This window comes from Mauremys reevesii, linkage group 1 (assembly GCF_016161935.1).
Source record: "Mauremys reevesii isolate NIE-2019 linkage group 1, ASM1616193v1, whole genome shotgun sequence".
NCBI classification, from domain to species: domain Eukaryota; kingdom Metazoa; phylum Chordata; order Testudines; family Geoemydidae; genus Mauremys; species Mauremys reevesii.
The window spans coordinates 60,758,126-60,773,628 of record NC_052623.1 but is presented as its reverse complement, the minus strand read 5'-3'; the positions used below and the strand labels follow the sequence as shown (position 1 = coordinate 60,773,628).

The window sequence follows — 15,503 nt, the reverse complement described above, 5'->3', positions numbered from 1 at the left end:
TCTAATTTTTCCACACATCTTTTAAGAATGGCTAGTGAGAAGCTGTGCTAAATACTATTGTAAAAATAATTTCACGGTGGGCTTTATGGTAGCATGATGCATTTCCCAAAGTTACAAAGAGTCCTGTGGCACCTTTTAGGCCTGGTCTACACTAGGACTTTAATTCGAATTTATCAGCGTTAATTCGAACTAACCGCTCAACCGTCCACACCAGGAAGCCATTTAATTCGAACTAGAGGGCTCTTTAGTTCGAATTTGGTACTCCACCCCGGCAGGTGGAGTAACGCTAAATTCGCACTTGCTAGCTCGAATTAGGCTTGGTGTGGATGCTAATCGAACTTAGCAGCTCCGGGAGCTATCCCACAGTGCACCACTCTGTTGACGCTCTGGACAGCAGTCCGAGCTTGGATTCTCTGGCCAGCCACACAGGAAATGACCCGCGAAAATTTGAATTCATTTTCCTGTCTGGGCGGTTTGAATCTGACGTTCTGGTTGCACATCGGGGCGAGCTCCGCAGCACCTGCAACGATGCAGAGCTCTCCAGCAGAGGAGTCCGGGCAATCCCAGAATAGAAAGAGGTCCCCAGCATGGACTGACCGGGAAGTCCAGGATCTGATCGCTGTGTGGGGCGAGGAGTCTGTGCTCTCGGAGCTGCGCTCCAACAAGCGGACCGCGAAGACCTTCGAGAAGGTCTCTAAAGCCATGAAAGACCAAGGATACAGCCGGGATGCGATGCAGTGCGCGTGAAAGTGAAGGACCTAAGACAAGGGTATCAAAAAGTCAGAGCGGCAAGCGGACGCTCCGGGCCCACCCCAGACATGCCGCTTCTACGAGGCACTGCATGCCATTCTAGGTGGGTCTGCCACCAGTGCCCCACCAGTGACGGTGGACTCCGAGGCGGAATAGTGTACGGGACAGTTCCTCCTCCCTGTTCACCGATGGGGAAGATGAGGAAGGGTCTTTTGAGGACGGCGCAGGCGACATCGAACCCACTCCCGCTTTCCCTGACAGCCAGGATCTCTTCATCACCCTCACAGAGATCCCCTACCAACCGTCCCCGCCCGTTAACCCGGACTCGGAATCAGGGGAAGGATCAGGCGGTAAGTGCTACAAACAAGGAAACATTTATTTTTTTAAGAAACAGGGATATATATAAAAAATAGAAATACTATATAAAAATTTTTAAATATGAAACTATACAAACAGCAGGTCTACACATATAGGAATGGAGCAATAGTCCTCTGGGGATAGTTCAAAAAAGCTCTCAGAGAGCAGCTGGAAAAGCCTCAGCAAGAGGTTTCTTGGGAGAGGTGCTTTATTGGGTGCTCCGTTGAAGCACACTCTTCCGCGCCATGCCATCCTCAGGTACAGGGGGACCATCGCCTCTACGAGCATGGCAGCGTAGGGTCCTGGTCTGTGCAGGGCTTCTGTTAACATCCGCTCTCTCTTTGTGCGCCTGACACGCCTCAGGGTGATGTCGTTGTGGAAGTGCTGCATCTAATTAGTGGAATTAGTGTACTGTTACTATTGTGCATGGTAGACTTTTACTTTGCATAAGAATGACCCTCGCTTAACAGAGTTTTACTTTGCATAAGAATGACCCTCGCTTAACAGAGTTTTACTTTGCATAAGAATGACCCTCGCTTAACAGCCACGTGTTGCAGGCCTCAGAGGAAAAGCATACAGGGGTCTTTCCCGTTCACTGGCGGGAGATGCCGCATAACGCTCATCTTTTCTGCTTTGCACATTGCCTCCAGCAGGAGAGCACAGCTAAGCACTAACTGATAAGCACTCTGTACTGTAAGGCTTACCAGGACTTTGTGCAAGAGGATGCAGCTGTCTCTCCTCGCATGCGCTATACAGTGCAATCGCGCCGCCAATGAGAGCGTATTACGAAATCTCGGACTAGTTACGAGATCTCCTGAGACTTGGTTCCCTGTTTTGTCTTCTTAACTGAAAATGACTAGACTGTGTTTACTGTTGGCAAACATGTATTTGTTCAAGGAAATCACCTACTTTTTCGCATCACACAGCTTCGGCTCCTTCCCGGACTGCCCGCCATCCCCTCGCAGAGGCTGGCTCAGATTAGACGCCGAAAGAAAAGACAAGGGACGACATGTTCCAGGAACTGATGGCCAGCTCCAGAGCGGAGGCGGCAGAGCAGAGACAGTCGAGGAGAGCCTGTGTCAGCAGCATCGCACACACCTGGAACGGGAGGATAGGTGGCGGCAGGAAGACCAGCAGGCGACTCAAACGCTGCTTGGTCTAATGAGGAGCAAACGGAGACGCTCCGGCGCCTTGTAGATGTTCGGCAAGACCGCAGTCAGGAGGAGAGAGCCCCCCTGCAGTGCATCTGCAACCGCCCTCCAACGCCAAGAAGTCCTGTCCCCCCCTCACCCAAAGTGACAAGTCGGAGGCGGTAGGGGCCGTGAGAACTGTCCCTGCACCGCAGCACCGATAATGTTCGAGACAACTGTCGCTGTAAATTTGTACAAGCTCTTTCCTTACAGCATCAACCAGTCCCAACTCCAAGTTCAAACCCCCACTGTGTATTACATTATTAAAAGCGGTTTGGTGTTACTGACTGTTTCGTCACATTTCTGGTGTCAGAAGACTTTCTGTTGTTCTGTGGGGATTGTAATGTCAGTGCATAGCCCACAGTGCCATGCTACAGACTTGGCTGCAGGGTCAACTGCAGGGCACACACAGACTGCAGTCACTAGGCACCAGGGACAGTCTGTGTGGTGTATGCTGCCCGGTCTTTCCTTGATGTGTATGCTTGTGCAGGGTCCTGGTGCCTGACATCCCCGAATGTAAAGGCAGGCTTCCCTTCACATGCACTTGGATCCTCACGATCCTCCCGGTGCCCTGAGCCCCAAAGAGACCTCATCCAGGGGCAGCTACTCACCCTTCCCCACACCCCTCACCTTCCAACGCCCAAACCCACAGCCGTCATGGTAACCCCTATCCAAAGACGGCACCCCTCGCCCCTTCCTGCAAACCCACCCATCAGTGCACACCTTAACCAGCACAGAATGCTTCCATGTTTCAACGAAGAAACAGAAATGCAAAGTCAACGAAAGATTTATTATTAATTACTAAAACATGTCCTTAGTTTTAAAACGTCCTTGGGAAGTGGGGGAAACTTGGTTTATGATCAGGCTCTCTTAAAATCAAGTGGACAGTCACAGGTTACCCTGCTCTGCGAGAAACTCGCTTTCAAAGCCTCCCTGATGCATATCGCTTCCCGCTGGGATATTCTCTCAGCACGGGTGTCTGGCTGATCGTAAACAGCAGCCAGGCGATTTGCCTCAACCTCCCAAGCGGGCAAAAAGGTCTCGCCCTTGCTCTCACAGAGATTGTGGAGCACACAGCAAGCAGCAATACCTACGGGATATTCTTTTCGCTGATGTCCGAGCGAGTCAGTAAGGTCCGCCATCTCCTTGAGACGTCCGAAGCACACTCCACCACCATTCTGCACTTGCTCAGCCGGTAGTTGAAGAGTTCCTTTTCAGTGTCCAAGGCGCCTGTATAGGGCTTCATGAGCCAGGGCATTAGCGGGTAGGCCGGGTCCCGAGGATCACTGTAGGCATCTGCACATCCCCAACCGTTATTTTGTGGTCCGGGAAGAAAGTGCCTGCCTGGAGGCGTCTAAACAGACCAGAGTTCCTGAACACACGCGTCATGAACCTTGCCCGCCCACCCGACGTTGATGTTGGTAAAACGTCCCCTATGGTCCACCACAGCTTGCAGCACCATTGAAAAGTAGCCCTTTCGGTTAATGTACTCGCTGGCCTGGTGGGCTGGTGCCAGGATAGGGATGTGAGTCCCATCTATAGCCCCACCGCAGTTTGGGAATCCCATCGCGCGAAGCCATCTATGATGACCTGGACATTTCCGACAGTCACTATCTTTGAGAGCAGTTGCTCAACGATTGCGTGGGCTACTTGAATGACAGCAATCCCCACGGTAGATTTGCCCACGCCAAAGTGGTTCGCTACTGACCGGTAGCTGTCTGGCGTGGCAAGTTTCCAGAGGGCTATGGCCACTCGCTTCTGCACAGTCAGGGCTGCTCGCATCCTTGTGTCCTGGCGCTTCAGGGCAGGGGACAGCAAGTCACACAGTTCAAGGAAAGTGCCCTTACGCATCCTGAAGTTTCGCAGCCACTCTGTGTCATCCCAGACCTGCAGCACTATGCGGTCCCACCAGTCTGTGCTTGTTTCCCGGGCCCAGAATCGCGTTCCACACCATGAACTTGACCCATTGCCACCATGATCTCCACTGCCCGGCGTACCCTGCTTTGTGAGAGGTCTGCGCCACTCTCCTCACCGTGCTGCGGAGCCTCCTGCCCGGTTTCTCAGCATCTGACTGTGGAAGAGGTGGACGATAACGTGCGAGGAGTTGACAACGGCCATAAGTGCAGCGATGATCGCAGCGGGCTCCATGCTCGCAGTGCTGTGGCGTCCGCGCTGTAACCGACCAGAGAAGGGCGCGAACAGATTTCCCGCCGGCGCTTTCAAGGAAGACAGGGAGGGCGGGATTGACGGTTCAATGACGACACATTTTTCCCCCCAGCATGCATTGGGGGGAAATCCCACGATTCCAATGGGCAGCGGGGAGTGCGGGAACTGTGGGATAGCTTCCCACAGTGCACCGCTTCCAAAGTCGAAGCTGGCCCCATGAATGTGGACTCAGAAGTTCGAATTTGTGTATTTAGTATGGATACACAAATTCGACTTATTAAGGTCGAATCCACAAATTCGACTTAAGTAGATTCGAAATAGTCCTGTAGTGTAGACAAGCCCATAGACTAACAGATGTATTGGAGCATAAACTTTCGTGAGTGAATACCCACTTAGTCTATAAGGTGTCACAGGACTCTTTGTCACTTTTTACAGATCCAGACTAACACGGTTACCCCTCTGATACTTCCCAAAGTTGTTACTATAAAAAGAAAACTAATTAAAATGTGGGGAGAGGAAATTGGAACCAAATAATCTGAAAGTCTGTCTGCAGCCTCTGTCAACATTAAGAACTCAGAGAATATGTTTATAAAGTTGCGGCAAAAGGCTGAGAGTGAAGGTTTCAACTCTGTGGAAAATGTGAGGAAGGTATCTTCTTCACCTGTATCCTGGTCTGTGACATACTGCTAGGGGTAAAGGACACCATAACCTCTCACGGGCTGTGTGACTTACAGACGCGTCGTTGCTACTCACCCACTAGCAGTATGCAGCTATGCTAAAACCATGTTTCTGCTCATCAAATTCCACCAGGCTGGAAGTGGAAGAACTGATGGTTGCATACAGGAAGAAAGTGTCTAGTTTTGGCTCCACTGCCCCAAGCAGCGTCAGCATCACTCGTTTCAACTCAGCCCTTGATTTGCCGTCCCAGCTGTACATCTTTTCCCAACTCCTTCCAGGTTTGGCTGTGGTTTCTGGCTATTTGCAGCCTGCAAGCGCTCCACCTCTTTTACTCCCAGCAGCAGCACGTCTCACCCACTGGTTCCAGCATCCTTCCTGTTGACTGTTCCCAGTCATCAGAAGATGTATATGAAGCCCTGTCTGTCATATACAGCATGGAAAGCTGCACCACTGCTTGGCATAGAGTGCCTGAAAACATCTCCTAAGCTATTGTGTTGTTGTTATTGATTATTTGTATTACAAGCCTCTAGAGTCCCCAACCAAGATGAGGTCCCCATTGTGCTAGGGACCCTGAGATAGGTCATAGTGTGTGGTAATATAGACTCCTGGGAATTAGAGATGAAATATCTGCACATACAAAAATAATTAAAGACAGTCATGTCCCAAAGAACTTATGATCTAACTAGACAAGACAGACAGTGAGTGAGAGGAAAGAATTGAGGCATGGACACATGAAGTGACTGACCCCAGGTCATAGAGAAATGATGGCCTTGTAGTTAAGGCTGTAATGTGGGGTGTAGGAAGTCTAGGTTCAATTCCAAGCTCTATCACTGACTTATTCTAAGATGAGTACAAAGTCCCTGCTTGAGCAAAGAGTTTAAGTACATGCTGAATTCACTTGCTTAAAGTTAAGCACGTGGCTATGAAAAACACCAATGTTTTGTTTAAATGTCTCATACCTTGATAATTGTGTGACCGTAAGAACCCCTCAGTGCCAACAGGCAAAGGGATCACTGTTCTGTTACAATAACTCTTGTCATTGCTGACAAACTCACTACACCGAATACATTTCTTTAATAATAATTTATCCAGAGAGGGTCAAGTGAAGTATCTAATAAAAGCTTATGTCATACTGAAGCACTTAATTGTTGTGAGATGTATGTCTGAATGATATTTAAGAAGTCATGTATATGTACTGAAAAAAAGTTTTAGAAAAGTGTGTCCCAGGCAGGGTTGTCAAACAGGTTTTGCCAGACAAAGGAAACGATTCACCTGTCTTGCTGTCGGCTATGTAAATTAAACATAGTGAGTAGGGCTGTCAAGCGACTTAAAAAAAATTAATCGTGATTAATCATGCAATAAAAAAATTAATTGCAATTAATCACACTGTTAATAATAGAATACCATTTATTTAAGTATTTTTTCAAGTTTTCCAGATTTTCAAATATATTGATTTCAGTTACAACACAGAATACAAAGTGTACAGTGCTCATTTTATATTTATTTTTATTACAAATTTTGCACTGTAAAAACAAAAGAAATAGTATTTTTCAATTCACAAGTACTTTAGTGCAACCTCTTTATCTTGACAGTTGAACTTACAAATATAGAATTATGTACAAAAAAACCTGCATTCAAAAATAAAAGAATGTAAAACTTTAGACCCTACCAGTCCACTCAGTCCTACTTCAACCAATCACTCAGACAAACAAGTTTGGTTAAAATTTGCAGGAGATAATGCTGCCCACTTCTTGTTTACAATTTCACCTGAAAGTGAGAACAGGTGTTCTCATGGCACTGTTGTAGCCAGCGTTGCAAGATATTTACATGCCAGATGCGCTAAAGATTCATATGTCCCTTCATGCTTCAACCACTGTTCCGGAGGACATGTCCATGCTGATGATGGGTTCTGCTTGATAATGCTCCAAATCATAGAGGACCTACACATGTTCATTTTCATCATCTGTGTCAGATGCCACCAGCAGAAGGTTGATTTTCTTTTTTGGTGGTTTGGGTTCTGTAGTTTCCGCATCTGAGTGTTGCTTTTTTAAAACTTCTGAAAACGTGCTCCACACTTCATCTCTCTCAGATTTTGGATAGCACTTCAGATTCTTAAATCTTGGGTTGAATGGTGTAGCTATCTTTAGAACTCTTATATTGGTACCTTCTTTGCCAGGGTTTCTCAAACAGGGGTCGCCGCTTGTGTAGGGAAAGCCCCTGTCGGGCCGGGCTGGTTTGTTTACCTGCCTTGTCCGCAGGTCCAGCTGATCGCAGCTCCCACTGGCCGCGGATCGCTGTTTCAGCATTGGCCCGGAGCAGCGATCCACGGCCAGTGAGAGCCGCGATCAACCAGACCTGTGGACAGGGCAGGTAAACAAACCAGCCCGGCCCGCCAGGGGCTTTCCCTACACAAGCGACGACCCCTGTTTGAGAAACCCTGTACTTTGTGTTTTGTCAAATCTGTTGTGAAAGTATTCTTAAAATGAACATCTGCTGGTCATCATCCGAGACTGCTATAACATGAAATATATGGCAGACTGTGGATAGAGCAGAACAGGAGACATACAGTTCTCCCCCAGGGAGATCAGTAATAAATTTAATTAACGCCTTATTTTATAATGAGCATCATCAGCATGGAAGCATGTCCTCTGGAATGGGGCCAAAGCATGAAGGGGTATATGAATGTTTAGCATATCTGGCACATAAATACCTTGCAATACGGCTACAAAATGTCATGCAAATGCCTGTTCTCACTTTCAGGTGACATTGTAAAAAAGAAGCAGGCAGCAGTATCTCCTGTAAATGTAAAACAAATTTGTTTGTCTTAGCGACTGGCTGAACAAGAAGTAAGACTGAGTGGACTTGTAGGCTCTAAAGTTGTACATTGTTTTGTTTTTGAGTGCAGTTATGTAACAAAAAAAGTCTACATTTTACCTTGCGCTTTCACAATAAAAGAGTACTATACTACAGTACTTGTATGACTGAATTGAAAAATACTGTTTCTTTTGTTTATCATTTTTATAGTGCAAATATTTGTAACAACAATAATATAAAGTGAGCACTGTACACGTTGTATTCTGTATTGTACTAGAAATCAATATATTTGAAAATGTAGAAAAAAATCCAAAAATAATTACTATATTTCAATTGGTATTCTATTGTTTAACAGTGTGATTAATCATGATGCAGCAAAGAATCCTGTGGCACCTTATAGACTAACAGATGTTTTGCAGCATGAGCTTTCGTGGGTGAATACCCACTTCTTCGGATGCAAGCAGTGATTTCCACTGCTTGCATCCGAAGAAGTGGGTATTCACCCACGAAAGCTCATGCTGCAAAACATCTGTTAGTCTATAAGGTGCCACAGGATTCTTTGCTGCTTCTACAGAACCAGACTAACACGGCTACCCCTCTGATAATTAATCATGATTAATTTTTTAATTATTTTTTTAAAATTATTTGCATGAGTTAACTACTATTAATCAACAGCCCTAGTTGTGAGCCAACACAATGGAAGCCAAATCTGCATAAGAGTAAACAGGGGGATGGGAAGACACTGGAGACTATACCATGGTTGTGCGGCAGGTGTGAACTTTGAAAAATATAAATAGAATGCAAGGAGGCATGAACAGCAGGGGTGTTCATGAATGATTGGATCCTGGTTTGCCAGAAAACCAGTGAGCTCTGCAAAAGACTGAATCCTTGGGGGGAAAACTCCTTTGTTATATAGGAAGGGTAACCATTGATTAGTGTAGACCCAGCTTTGTGTTTTATGATTTTGATCTATATGTTTCTATTATCCTTATTCACTGACTCTTAAATCTTAGCTCTTGATAATACACTTATCATTGTTTTCACTATAAATGTATCTCAGTGCTGTGATGTTATATTTGAGATGAGCCTCAGTTGAACCAAACAAGTTGGTGTGTGCACTATTCCTGGGAGACAGCTTGTCTGGGAATTTCTGTGACTGTCCAGTGGGTAAGGGCTGGACATGGTAAGGGATGCTTTCAGAGGGGATTGGGAGTTGTGGCCCACCTGTTGTTATCCTGCAGGGTAAAGTAAAGGTTGGCAGAGCCCTCAGGAGATTGTTTGGGTGGTTAACAGACTAGCGGTGTCAGGGAGCTGACACCCAGTTAAGTATCAGCAAGTCTTCCTCTCACTGGAGATAGGGGAATAACGAGCCCTGGGCACCCGGAGAGAGCGTCACAAGTTGTATATCTGATCTCTAAATGAGTGGTTCTCAACCTTTTCCATACCCTAATGCCATGTTACAACAGACAAAATGCTGGCAAGGCTCCCCTCCCATCTAACCATAAAGAATGGAAGGCTGACTGTGACCCACCCCCTGTATTTTTTTTTGCAGCGTCCGCATTGAGGACCCATGCTGTAAATCAAAAACAAGTAAGCAAATTGCTCCTCTTCCTCGCCAACAATCAAAATTTGGCTTGTAAGAAACCCCCTAACTACCGTAAGGATACTGAATGCCACTCTAATGTTATCGCAAGAAAGATGATAAAAATGTCTTGCAGAAGAAAATTGTATATTTAAGTCTCCTGGTTTACATTTTCTTATATGAAAGTATCATTGTTGCAGCTTCCAAAATACTGCGAGTAAGTAGGTAGAAAGATTGTCATTGAATTAAGGGTTACAGAAAAGGTCTTCCTTGAAAATCCAAGTTCAGCTGAAATGATGCTGAAAATTATTTTAAAAGCTTGTGACAGCTGTCCAAATGGTTAAAGCCAAGGAATGAAGCAAGGAAGGGTAATCTGGTCCCATGCTAACTGCTTACCCACATGCACTATTTATAATAAAGTGGACAGAGCTGTGCCAATGACAGAAGATCTCTGAAAATAGAGGTTCATAAGACAGTTTCCATTAAGTTAGTCCAGTGTTTGACAATGCCAGATTTCTGAAGTTAGTTTCCCAAAGTAGCATTGAAGTCTATATTAAAGAGAGAGAGATTTATTTTTTCCATATGTGATGTACATGCATCACACTCCGTACATCAAGAGAGCAGAACCCACATGTAAATGCATGTTCTTCAAGTAGATTAATATTACTTTTTACACTGTGCTTGATTGGAGTAAATGTTCTGAAGTATTCCACTGACCTGAGCACCTATACACAAATAGAAATCAGTATTCTGCATGTCTTACATTAATTTATCTTTAGTAATTTCTTATTTAGAAGATATGAGGTGAGGAGGCTGAGGGGTGTGGGACTGGCTTGAGTTACATAGGTAGTATAAATTCTTATTCTGATCTGATGATCTCATTACTTACAGGCTTTTCTGTTGCACTCATCACTGTAGTACCATACTTCCTCTCTTCTGCTGTATTCTGTGGGTTGACCTGTATGGTAGTGTATTCATTAGGAATAAACTCAAGTTAAGAACATACCCTTAAATAATTCAAGATAAAATCCTAGTGAAGACAAGGCAGCTTGTAGTTTCATTTGGCCTGCTAATTTCATTTATTCGGTTTCATTCGGCCTGCTAATGTGTGAAAACTGCAAACTGCCTTGTTATCACTAGGATTTTACCTCAAGTTTGCTAACTTGAGTTAAGAATACACCTTTTTTTCCAAGTGAACACAAAGTAGGTGTGTGTCAAATCCTGTTTGCTCCAATAAATTGTGTTCATGTGGGTATGTACAAGCTGTATAAAATGACACACAGTTAAAACACACAATGTAGTAGAAGTTTAATACCTGACACATTTTTTGTTGGGAGCATAGTTTGCCCTTGCAGGTGAATGGACTTGAATAAGTCTTTTTTTGATCTGTAGCTTCTAAGAGCTTTGTAATATATTTGCCCGGTTACCAACATGCTAAAGGCAAGGATGTTGGACTTTCGTGAGTGATTTTTTTTAAGGTGCTAAACTTCTGCAGCATCAGTTGACTTCCGCGGAATTTTCTGAATGTTCAGAACTACTGAAATCAGACCATACACTTCTTTGCAGGTGAGGGGTATGTGTAGAAGCTTTGACTTGTCTCTAAAGGCAACAGTAAAAAATTTTTATTGTTGTTTAAAAGGATAAATTAGTTAGGTCAGAGAAAGCACTTATGTAACTTACCAATGTATCAATTCAATCTTAGTCCCATAAAAATAAATAATTTTATTATTTCCACTTGCATTTTTCTTTCCATGTAGAGGGGCAGTCAATAGGATTTTTAATATTGCTGTGCACCAAGGACAATGTCACCTTGTCATTTGCCTGGTCATATTAATGGACCATGGAGAAATCTTTTATTTCCATCAGGCAAATAAGTGGCATATTTGTTACATATCAATCTCATTTCAATTTACCACACTTATTTTATCCAGAAATGACCATTGGAAGGCACACAGATTCTCTATCACGTGAGCCACTCTGCAGATACAGAATGTCCATCCTGAAGTGCATGTAAAAATGTATCTCTGAATTAAGTTATTTGTCATTCTGCTCTTTCAGGTTATATATTCATCAGATTTCTCATCCTCCTTACAGAATTCTTGTTAATTAACTTTGGCTGTCTTGTAATTTAATATATTCCATGCTATCAAAAATAACTATTCTATTAAGAGATTTTTTTACTGTCTTTTAAGGATTTCTCTTGTATTACACCATTTTGAGGACATCTAGAATTTACTTATAGTTTTAGGGTTTGGGAAAAATACTTGTTTGTAAAACGCTACATACATACCATTAGCAAGACTAATCCTTGCAGCGGGTAAAGACGGTTACTCACCTTTGTAACTGTTGTTCTTCGAGATGTGTTGCTCATATCCATTCCAATTAGGTGTGCGCACGCTGCGTGCACTATCATCGGAAGACTTTTACCCTAGCAACACTCGGTGGGTCAACTGAGGTGCTCCCTGGAGTGGCGCCCTTATGGCGCCGGATATATGCTCCTGCCGACCCAGCACCCCCTCAGTTCCTTCTTGCCGGCTAATCCAACAGAAGGGAAGAAGAGCGGGTTTGGAATGGATATGAGCAACACATCTCGAAGAACAACAGTTACAAAGGTGAGTAACCGTCTTTTCTTCTTCAAGTGCTTGCTCATATCAATTCCAATTAGGTGGCTCCCAAGCCTTACCTAGGCAGTGGGGTTGGAGTGAGATGTCGCGGAGTGAAGGACCGCTGAACCAAATGCAGCATCACCCCTGGACTGCTGCACTATCGCGTAGTGGGAAGCAAAGTTAATGACCAAGTTGCTGCCCTACAGATCTCCTGTATGGGTACACGAGCCAGGAAGGCGGAGGAGGAAGCTTGAGCCTGAGTGCAGTGGGCGGTAAGGTGCATAGTTGGGACACTAGCCAAGTCATAGCACACACGGATGCATGATGTAATCCAGGATGAGATGCACTGTGTGGAGACCGGGAGGCCCTTCATCCGGTCTGCCACAGCTACAAACAGCTGGGTCGTCGTCCTAAAAGGTTTTGTTCGTTCGATGTAAAAGGCAAGGGCCCTGCCAATGTCTAGGGAATGCAGCTGTTGTTCTTGTTGAGAAGCATGCAGCTTCAGGTAGAAGACCGGAAGGAAGATGTCTTGGTTGACATGGAAGGCAGACACCACCTTAGGAAGGAAGGCTTACCGCCAATTACTATGTACTATATACACTAAAGACAATAACTACTATTAACTACAACTAGAAAGTACTAACTATTACTCTATAACAACTATCTACCGGTATAAACGAAGTAAGAGCTAGGGAAGTGGAGATCAGCTAAGCCGCGCTCCACAGTTCCAACGACCGTCACGGGCGGTAAGAAGGAACTGAGGAGGCACTGGGTCAGCAGGGGCATATATTTGGTGCCATAAGGGCGCCACTCCAGGGGGCGCCTCAGCCGACCCACCGAGTGTTGCTAGGGTAAAAGTCTTCCGATGATTGTGCACGCGGCACGTGCGCACCTAATTGGAATCTATATGAGCAAGCACTCGAAGAATCCTTGTTCCTCTGGGTTTTTTATGGATGAGAAGACTGAAACACAGTGAAGTAATAGTGTATAATTGAGATTTAAACAAATTTTAGCTACTAACTTATCCATTTCTTTCCTTGCCCTTTGTTGTATCTGGATTATCTGGTCTAATTTAATTAATTAAAATGTAATAACTGTTCAAAATGCCTTGATTCTAATAGATGATGAAGTAAATGCATTCAGCACCACCACCATTAAAAACAGAGCTTATGTTAAGCAATGTGGGATTTAATTTTATTTAAAATATTGTGTGTACTCAATCTGTATTAGCCAGCTTCCCTCATTTTGTCATTCTGTTTCTGAGAACAAGACTTTTTTTAGAGTCTCAGAACCAGTTCACATTTTAAACATTTTTTTAAAATAAATTATCCATTCTTGAATGGAAACAGGAAAAAAGATTTAAATTAATAGCTGAATTAATGATTATTTTAGAAATGTAGTATTCCATTTTTTAAAAGTGTATTACTAGCTTTTAAAGAATAATGCTTGCAAATTGCAGAGTGTATATTTATATTCATCATCTGTTTCCAGTACAGCAACTAGAGTCTTTTAGGAACTAAGCCATAAAATAACTTTACTTTGTAAACAAGGAGAGCCTTTCTGTTTTGAATTGTCACGCGGGATATTAGCTGAAATGGAATTAGTATATGTGATAAACACGTATGGTTTTTTAGATTTCCCCTGTGAGAGAGGGTATATTAGGCCCACAGGCCCCTGGCTGGAGGCCTCAGGATCCTACCACCCCCTGCCCCAGAAAGGAGCAGTAGAGAAGTTCTCCACGCTGCCTAGACTAGCTGCGGGGGAAGCAGCCAATGAGAGAGGCTGCAGAGAGCAGCCATTCAGAGCCCAACAGGCTCACATAAAAGGAGCTGCAGGACCCGAGGAGTCAGTCAGTTGGTGACTGGAGCTGGAGTAATGAGCACTGTCTTTCTGGCTGGCAGGACCATGAACAGATCAGTTGCTGGCAGGGACCGGGGGAGGAAGAGAGAGCTTCTGGCTGGCTGCTGGGCCAGAGTAAAAGACTTCAGCCCTATGGTATGGGTGAAGCATTTGTGAAGGTGCTGGGGCCGCGGGGAAGTGTCCCAGGCTACTGTAGCGGCATGGTGACTAGTTAAGGGGAATGCAGCAGTATGTAGCTGCCATTCATAGGGTCCCTGTGCTGGGGCCTGGAGTAGTGGGCAGCTCTGGGTCCCCCCTACCAGCCACTAGGGAAGTGGCTTAAGTCCTGAGGAAGGGAGTTAAGAAGGCCCAGAGAAGGGGCTGATTATTGAACTGTGAAACACCCCCAGAAGGGGATCGGATGGTTTAGTGGCCGAGCTAGAGAGCTGGAACCAGAAGGGCCCAGAGCAGGTGAAGAGTGTCTCCCCCAGGAGGAAGCCCCCGGGGGCACGTCTCAATTCCAGGATTAGGATTACTTAAAGACTGAGCCCGGGGCGGGCTACAGAGATACCAATGGCAGGGTACTGGGATAGGTCCAGTTGGACTGTATACCCTGGAAAGGGTCTGTTTTGTTTCACATACAGACTATGTATGAGACTTGGTTGGAGGGCTGAGTTTTAGGCCCTCAGTCACAAAGCATGCTTTCTGTTACTGCTTTCCTTTCCCATCAGCTAAGGTGCGTGTGTGTCTATTTCATGGCACAGTCCTATTAGCTGAGAGGTTTATGTGCCCCAGAATAGTTTTCCATTATTATTCCTTCTAAGAAGTTTGTTGTTTTTTGTAAACAAACTATTGATTACCTATGCAGGCACTACCACAAACATATTTTATGGCATGGGACCATGTCTTGGCCAATTTGATGACATTATGCAGTGTACAGAGTTAGCTCTTGGGCCAAATTGAGCAATAACGTAAGTGTGCACAGCTCCAAACTATTTTTTAAAAGGCAATGTACTTTCTATCCTTTTTTTAATCATACTTTTGAAAAACTCTGTTTCACTTGTGAACTAGATTTTAGTAAAGTACACACATATATTAAATCAAACAACTGAAGGCAAGAGTGCAAGGACTCTGATTAACTCTTTGGATGCATTTTGAAAGCTCATATAAATTGTACAGTTTTTAATTTATTGAGAGATTATTTATGGATTTTTTTTGCTGAATTAGTACGCCTTGCGAACTTGAAATAGAGAACTGGAATATAACAAAGATCAGTATCCTGGGTTTCTGCCAAGTATAGCGATTCATATTTTTATTTGGAAAAATTTTATGACTGGAAGGGACTTACATTTTTGCAAACCTTAAATCTTCTGAAGTGGAAATCTGGAGTTGGTCAGAATCCAGACTTCATTGTCTTTCAGCTTTTTTTATTCCCCACTAAAAATGATGCAACTCTAGTCAATTCTAAACTAAATATGTTACCTAATAATCAAAACAAATATACTAATTATAAATTACTAC

General features: G+C 44.3%; 1 protein-coding gene across 9 annotated transcripts in view; it reads left to right on the top strand.

Moving 5' to 3' along the window:
- Nucleotides 1-15,503, top strand: part of FAM124A (family with sequence similarity 124 member A) — a 141,408-nt gene that overhangs the window by 102,224 nt on the left and 23,681 nt on the right. The window lies entirely within an intron of this gene.